Raw genomic sequence first — 8272 nt, 5'->3', positions numbered from 1 at the left:
GTAGCCTTGATTCTTGGAGACAATTGTATAAAGATGTAACTTTTACAATGTGACTGTGTGATTGTGAAAACGTTGTGTCTGATGCTCCTTTTATCTATGTTCTGGACAGATGAGTAAAAAAATGAATAAAAAATATATAGTATGAGGGATAAAGAGCAAAAGAAATTAGATAGGTGAAAATACTAGTGATCAATGAGAGGGAGCAGTAAGGGGTATGGTATGTATGAGTTTTTTCTTTTTCCTTTTTATTTCTTTTTCTGGAGTGATGTAAATGTTCTAAAAATGATCATGTAATGAATACAAATGTGATGATATTTTGAGCCATTGATTGTACACCATGCATGACTGTATGTGTGTACAGATTTGCCAATAAAAATATTTAGAGTGCTCACTTTGGGTGGCACATATACTAAAATTGGAACGATACAGAGAAGATTAGCATGGCCTTATGTGCAAGGATGACATGCAAATTCGTGAAGCATTCCATATTAAAAAATAAAAATAAAAAAAGACCCAACCTGGACTACAATTTAACTGAAATAATCTCATCAAAAGTGCCTAGTTACAATGGGTTCACACCCACAGGGATGGAATAGCTTTAAGAATATGATTTTCTGGGATACATACAGTTTCAAACCACCAAAAATGCTTTTATCTGATTATTTTTCAATCAATCAATTAATCAAAAAATTACACAAATTCCAACTCAAAATGACAGTTACTATTATTATTTTGGTATGCTACCATCCAGTAGCATATTCTTTTTTATTTTTTATTTTATTCTTTTTATTTATGATTTTAGATTCCATATAAAAGATTTCAGATTATGTATTATCTGAAAAATATTTTTCTTCACCTTTAATAACATAAAAATCTGGTTCACATTTCAGACAGAAAATATGGATCTGGCCTAATTAATTTAACCAAGTTGTGTTTTCAAATATTTAATGGTTTTAAAATTATTTGCAATTTAAATAATGTTGTTATGAAGGGCCTTGCATATAAATTATTGTTCACATCTCTCATATTTCCTTAGGATATAATCTTGGGAGCAGAATAATTAGTTAACTGTATAAATCCTTTTGAAATTCTTCATATATATTTTCAAATTTTCAATTTCCAACCTGTCCTTCAAAAATTTTACCAATTTATGCTCCCACTATTATCCTCAGTATACCAGGGAGAGCTAATATGAGACCAAAAAACCCCTACAACTTGATAGGTTAAAAAATGGCACCTTATTGTACAATTTGTATTTTTTTCACTACTGACATGGAATGCTTTTCCCATATTTATTGCACATTTATATTTTATTCTTTGTAAATTATCTATTTGTATTCCTTGTCTAATTTTTTTATGTGAGTGTTACAGTTTTTATTCTTGAACTGCATAAGTTTTGTCTGGATTAGGTGTTAAGTCTCCTTCTACCTCATTTATTTTCCGAAATTGCCCTCTGCCTCTTGAGTTGATTCATGGTTATTCAATGTTCAGAAATCTGAAATTTTACATATTTCACCCAATAAATCATTTGGGATTTTATTTTCTTATGGCTTACATGGTAAAAATATTCTAAACATTTTAAACCGAAGTATATTTAATTATTTTAAATTTTTTTCTCTTTTGGAATTTATTTTAACATATGGTAAATGCAAAGATGTTGAAGACATTTTGCCAGTTATCAGTCAAATTTTCTCTCTCAACTAATGCTTACTATTGGTTTAACATGCTTCTGTTATCATATGTTAAATTTCTGTCTATTAACAAATTTGTTAGAGGTTCATTTATTGAATTATATTTATCTGATTGTAGACTGTGACAGTATCATGTCTCCATTTTAATTACTGTATTTTGATGTGGATTATATTACATGGTAGAAAAGTACCTCTCCTTGCACTTGATTTTCAAATTCCTTTTGGTAGTCTTCCATGTTTCTTCTGTATAATTAACTTTTGAACAATTTGGGAGGGATTGTGTTAATTCTATAAATTTATGCGGGAGGAACAAATATCTTTATTATATTGAATTTTCCCACCCAACAGCATAGTGTATTTCTTTTTCTCAATTTTTTTATTGTTTCTTAGATATGCCATATTTTCATTTATTTACTGTAGTTGGACTATTCATAGGCATACTACATCTTTTTATACCTTATGAAGGTTATACGTTCCACATAAGAGTTGCTGTTTATTGATGGTATATAAGAGAAACACTGATTTTTGTATATTTATCTTGCAATGGGTCACTGTAGAGCAATCTTTTATTCTCAATTGTACAGTTTGTTTTGGCAGGTTTCTAGGAAAATAATTACATTTTCTACAAATAATGCAACCTGTTCTCTTTTCATTGAGTTATACTTCTTATTCTTTATCTTTCTCTTTTTAAGGAAAAAGAAAGGCACTTGCATCACAGAAACCATTTTTAGTTCCACAGGTGCATATTTCCCTGGCACTTTAACTACTCTCCCAAACACTTAGCCTGCTATTTCTCCTCAAAATAAAATTTTAATATCAGATATCACTAAACTTTTCCACAGCCTTATCATGGCCCCAAAACTGTATTTAATGAGTGCATTATTTACTTACCTTTACAAACATCTCCAATGTTTCTTGGGCTGTGGTAATCTGCAGGGTGTTCACTTAACTACTTCAACTATAAAAATGTCCTGTCCTCATACTGTGTAACCTAGCATATAGAAGGAGAAGTTAAACTCTATGTGTGTGCATGCATATGAGTGTGCATGTGCCCAGAATGTTGGTAGAACAGGTGTTGGCAGATTCAGGAAATGAATACTGTTTTCTCCTTCTACCTGTCTTTCACTAGTTATTTTTCTCAATTACTCAAATTATAAAATTAGTCTTATTTTCAGTAGCCCCACAAATCAACTCACCCTTTCATACCCCTTTTATTGAACACTGCTCTGTGCATAAGGGATTACCCACTCCTCCCATTAAAGCCTCTTAGATGAAAATGGGGACATAATAAATATCATTTATTCAATATTTATTAAACACATTAAATCCTTCTACTCTTCATACAGCTGCTATTTGAAAATTAATGACGATGAAACAGTATTTTCTGACCACATAAAACTGAGATCTATCAAAGGAATAATGCTGAAGTATCTGATACACTGAACAATTCAGTCATTTAATTTATTCTTTCATCCAATACTTAATCAGCACCTCTTATGTGTGAAGCACTGTTTTAAAAACTAAGGGTACAGCACTGAAAAAAAGACATGGTGATTGTCATTATGGGTTTATATTATAGTGAAGGAAACCAATAAAACTAAGAAAACATTATTAAAATATATAATTAAAATTGTTATGAAGGGCACAAAAGTAAGAACAGAAGGAAACCACTTCAACTTGATAAAGAGCATGACCAAAAAACCTACTGCTAAGATCAAACATGAGGAGAAAAGATAAAAAGTTTGCCTCCTAAGTTCAAGAAAAAAGACAAGGATACCCATTATTACCACTTGTGCTGGTTTGAAAGGATGTATGCACCCTTGAAAAGCCATGTTTTAACCAAAATCCCATTTCATAAAGGCAGAAAAATCCCTACGCAATACTGTATGTAACTAGATCATCTCCCTGGAGATGTAGCCCAATCAAGAGTGGTTGTTAAACTGGATTAGGGGAGATGTGTCTTCACCCATTTGGGTGTGTCTTGATTGGTTTACTGGAGTTCTATAAAAGCGGAAACATTTTGGAGAATGAGAGATTCAGAAAGAGCAGAGAAGAGAACAACATAGCCACAAGAAGTGGAGAGCCCACAAGTCAGTGCCCTTTGGAGATGAAGAAGGAAAACACCTCCTAGGGAGCTTTATGACACAGGAAGGCAGGAGAGAAAGCTAGCCGATGATGCCTTGCTTGCCATGTGCCCTTCCAGAGAGAGAAACTGTGACTGTGTTTGCCATGTCCCTTCTTACTTGAGAGAAAAACCTTGAACTTCATCGACCTTCTTGAACCAAGGTATCTTTCCCTGGATGCCTTTGATTGGACGTTTCTTATAGACTTGTTTTAATTGGGACATTTTCTCAACCTTAGAACTGTAAACTAACAGCTCATTAAATTCTCCTTTTTAAAAGCCATTCCATTTCTGGTATATTGCATTTTGGGAGCTAGCAAACTAGAACACCACTGTTATTCAACATTGTACTGGAAGATCTAGTCAGACCAGTTAAACGAGAAAAGTAAATAAAAGTTATCCATTTTGGAAAGGAAGAAGTAAAACCTTCCCTATTTGCAGATTACATGACCCTATATATAGAAAATCTTGAAAAATCAACAACAAAGCTATTAGAGCTAATAAGGCAGTGGAGCGAAGTGGCAGGATATAATATCAGCATGCAAAAATCAATAGTATTTATATATGCTAGTAATGAACAATCTGAAGAAAAAATCTATTTACAAAATCAATTAAATGAATCAGATATCTAGGAATAAATTTTGCCAGGGATGTAAATGATTTGTACAGGAAAAGCTACAAAATATTGGTAAATGTTATCAAAGGAGATCTCAATAAATGGAAGGACATTCTGTGTTCATGGGTTGGAAGACTAAATAGTAAAACTGTTAATTCTACCCAAAACCATTTACAGATTCAATGCAATCCCAATCAAATTTTGAAAAAACCTTCCTTGCAGAAAAAGAAAAGCAAATCATCAAATTTATATAGGAGAGTAAGGAGGCCTGAATATCAAAACTATCTTGCAAAAATGAAATTGAAGGACTTCAAGCATCATGATTGTAAAATTTTTACAAATCCATAGTAATCAAAAAAGCATGGTACTGGCACAAGGACAAACATATAGACCAATGAAATAAAATTCAGCATTCAGATAAACTTTTCCTTTTATTTCCAACTGGTTTTGACAAGGGTGTCAAGTCCATTCAATGGGGGAAAAGTAGTTTCTTCAACAAAATCTATAGTTTTCCTGAAAACTATAGATCTATATGCAAAAGAATGAAGAGAAACCCCTTTCTCACTTCAAATAGAAAGAGAAACTCAAAATGGGTCAAAGGCCTAAATATAAGAATCAAAACTAAAACATCAAGTTCTGGGGAGATGGAACAATAGGATAGGTTGAGTTTACACCTGCTCCAAAGAACAGGTATAGAAGGAATGGGACGGCGACTGAGATGGTGGTTTCAGGGTGTAAGTGACCTGGGAGAGTCTTCTGCAGCACATAGGGAAGCCTTGGTTGCAAAAGCTGAGGAACTGAGAAGAAGACAACTGAAGATCATATAGCTGGTGCAAACAGCCTAACACAGAAACCCAGAGCCCTCAGGAGTGCAGGGACAGGGAGATGGGGACTAGGAAGCAAGTCAAGCCACATTCCTTGAATGCACTGCCCTCATCAGCACAGTCCCATAACCCATGACTCATCCCAAACTCCATGCACTTGAACCCCATCACACACCCTACCTCCTTGCCAAACTCCCATGCATGTACCCCCCCTCACCCCACCCCAAGAGTGCACACACCTGCCCAAGCCCAACCCACTTCTCCTGCAAAATTGCAGTTTAACCCCACACTTCCTGAGCTCTACCTCCCCCTCCCTGCTCCCTGCAGGTGGTTGCTAGTGCATAAAGACTGTGGGCACTTACCTCCATACACAGGCTATACCCACCCCAGTCCATAAAATAGTACAACCACACCCCACACCCCTGAGCATTGAGCACATGTACATTAGTTGACAACCCTCCCAGACCTGTGCATGTGCACAGCCCCCTGTCATACACCCCAGCTCTGGGCAAGTGCTGACCTACACAGCTGGACTACATCCACCCCAGACCACACAGGCACACCCCTTACCCTATGCCCTGAGATCAGTGCATGTGCACAAAGGGCCACAAACCCTAGACCCAGTGCACACCAGTGCCCCAACCACCAGAACTGTGCACCTGCACAGCCACATTCTCTCCACAACTGGGCACCCACACTCACAGGAACCAGCGTAATAACCCACTTTGCACTTGATGTGCCCGACCCACACCCTGCATCCTCCTCCACATCCATTCTACAAATACAAGGATTTAGACTACTAAATGAAGTCAATATCCAAAGTTACTAATCAAGACATTTACATGTCATGGAGACAACAGAAAATCACTAAACATATCGTTATGTAGACACATATAGCCCAGCTTAATGACCAAATTAAAATGCCAGAGGAGACACAGATATTGGAACAACCAATCAAAGATGTTCATATAAGTCTACTAAATAAAATAAATGGGAAGACTAATGACATAAAGGCGATTAAGAAGACACTAGAAGACATAAAGAGGAATTTGAAAGAATAAATAGAAAATAAGAGATGTCACAGGGATTAAAGATGCTGTAAACCAAATTAAAAACATACTAGCAACACACAACAGCAGATTTGAAGAGGCAGAAGAAAGGATAAGCAAACTAGAGGATAGGAAAGCTGATTTGGAGCATGCAAAACAGCAAATGGTAAAAAATAGGGGAAAATTTGAATTAGATCTCAGGGAAATGATGGAAAAAACAAAGCACACAAGAATCACTGGTGTCCCAGAAGGAGAAGAGAAGAGCAAAGAGCTAGGAAGATTAGTTGAGGGGATATAATGGGGGAAACTTCCCAACCCTTATAAAGGACATAAATACACAAGTCAAATAAGTTCAATGAATTCCAAATAGAATAAATCCAAATAGGCATTCCCCAGGACACATACTAATCAGTTTGTCAAATTTTGAATAGAAGCAAAAAATCCTGAAGGCAGCAAGAGAAAAACAATCTATTACATACAAGGATAACCACATAAGACTGAGCTTGGACTTACTCAACTGGCACTATGTTGTTGAGAAAGCAGTGGCATGATATATTTAAGATCCTGAAAGAGTTAAAGACATCCAGCCAAGAATTCTATATCCAGGTGAACAGCCCTTCAAAATTGAGGGAATGATTAAAATTTTCACAGGTAAATAAATCCTGAAAGAATTTGTCAACAAGAGACTGGCCCTACAAGAAATACTAAAAGGAGTTCTGCCAGTTGAAAAAAAAAGACAGGATAGGGAGGTCTGGAGGAGGGTGCAGCATTGAAGAGTACCATTAAGGGTAACTTAAAGAATAAAAAGAGGAAGACGGAAAAAAATATATAGATCTGAAAGATAAGATGGTGGATTAAAGAAACGCCATTTGAGAAATAACTTTGAATGTTAACAAACTAAACTTACCAATTAAAAGATAAAGGCTGGCAGAAGGGGTTAAGAAATAAAATTCAGCTATATGCTACTTACAAGAGAATCATCTTAGTACAAGATACAAATAGATTCAAAGTGAAAGGATGGAAAAAGATGTTCCATTCAAGTTGTAACTAAAAGAAAGCAGGAGTAGCTATACTAATATCAGACAAAATGCGCTTTAAATATAAGACATTATAAGAGATAAAGTAGGACGCTATTAATACAAGGGACAATTCACCAAGAAGAAATAGCAATCGTAAATGTTTATGCTCCCAATCAAGGAGCTCCAAAATACATAAGATGGACATTTGCAAAACTGAATGGAGCAATAGATGTTTCAACAGTAACAGCCGGAGACTTCAATACACCACTCTACTCTATAAATAGAACAACCAGACAGAAGATGAACAAGAAAATAGGGAACTTAAACAATCTGATAAATGAATTAGACCTAACAGACATATATAGGTCATTACACACCCAAACACCAGTATATACATTCTTCTCTAGTGCTCATGGAACACTCTCCAGGATAGTTCATATGTTGGGAAACAAAATAAGCTTTCATAAATTTACAAGTATTGAAAATTTTCAAAGCACTTTCTCGAATTACAATGGAATAAAACTGGATATCAATAATCAATAATGAATGAGGACATTCACAAATATATGGAGATAAAGTAACACAGTCTTAAACAAATAGTGGGTAAAAGAATAAATTGCTAGAGAAATCAGTAGCCATCTGGAAACGAATGAAAATGAGAATACAACATAACAGAACTTATGGGTTGCAGCAAAGGCTGTGTTCAGAAGGAAGTGTATTGCCCCAAATGCCTATATTAAAAAACAAGAAAGAAAATATGAGAGGATTATATGGTAGCCTATGATAACTCTGATTCTGTCCAGTAACCACTTGATGAAGAGTTTTTTGAAAACGATTGCTCTTTTATTTCTTTGCTTTGTATATATGTTATATAATAAAAGAAGTTAAAAAAAAAAACAAGAAGGAGAAAAATCAAAGACAACTGCTCACCTGGAGGAACTTGAGAACAAA

The 8272-nt window shown here is 35.1% G+C and overlaps 1 non-coding gene across 1 annotated transcript; it reads left to right on the top strand.

Annotated features, from left to right (window-relative positions):
- Positions 1-384: 384 nt before the first annotated feature.
- LOC143672280 (U6 spliceosomal RNA) lies at positions 385-493 on the top strand. The gene has a single exon (XR_013169749.1). It is a non-coding gene; the product is annotated as a U6 spliceosomal RNA (small nuclear RNA).
- The last annotated feature ends 7779 nt before the right edge of the window (positions 494-8272 follow it).

The sequence above is a fragment of the Tamandua tetradactyla genome, chromosome X, assembly GCF_023851605.1.
Source record: "Tamandua tetradactyla isolate mTamTet1 chromosome X, mTamTet1.pri, whole genome shotgun sequence".
Taxonomy (NCBI): domain Eukaryota; kingdom Metazoa; phylum Chordata; class Mammalia; order Pilosa; family Myrmecophagidae; genus Tamandua; species Tamandua tetradactyla.
This window is presented reverse-complemented; position numbering and strand designations above follow the sequence as displayed.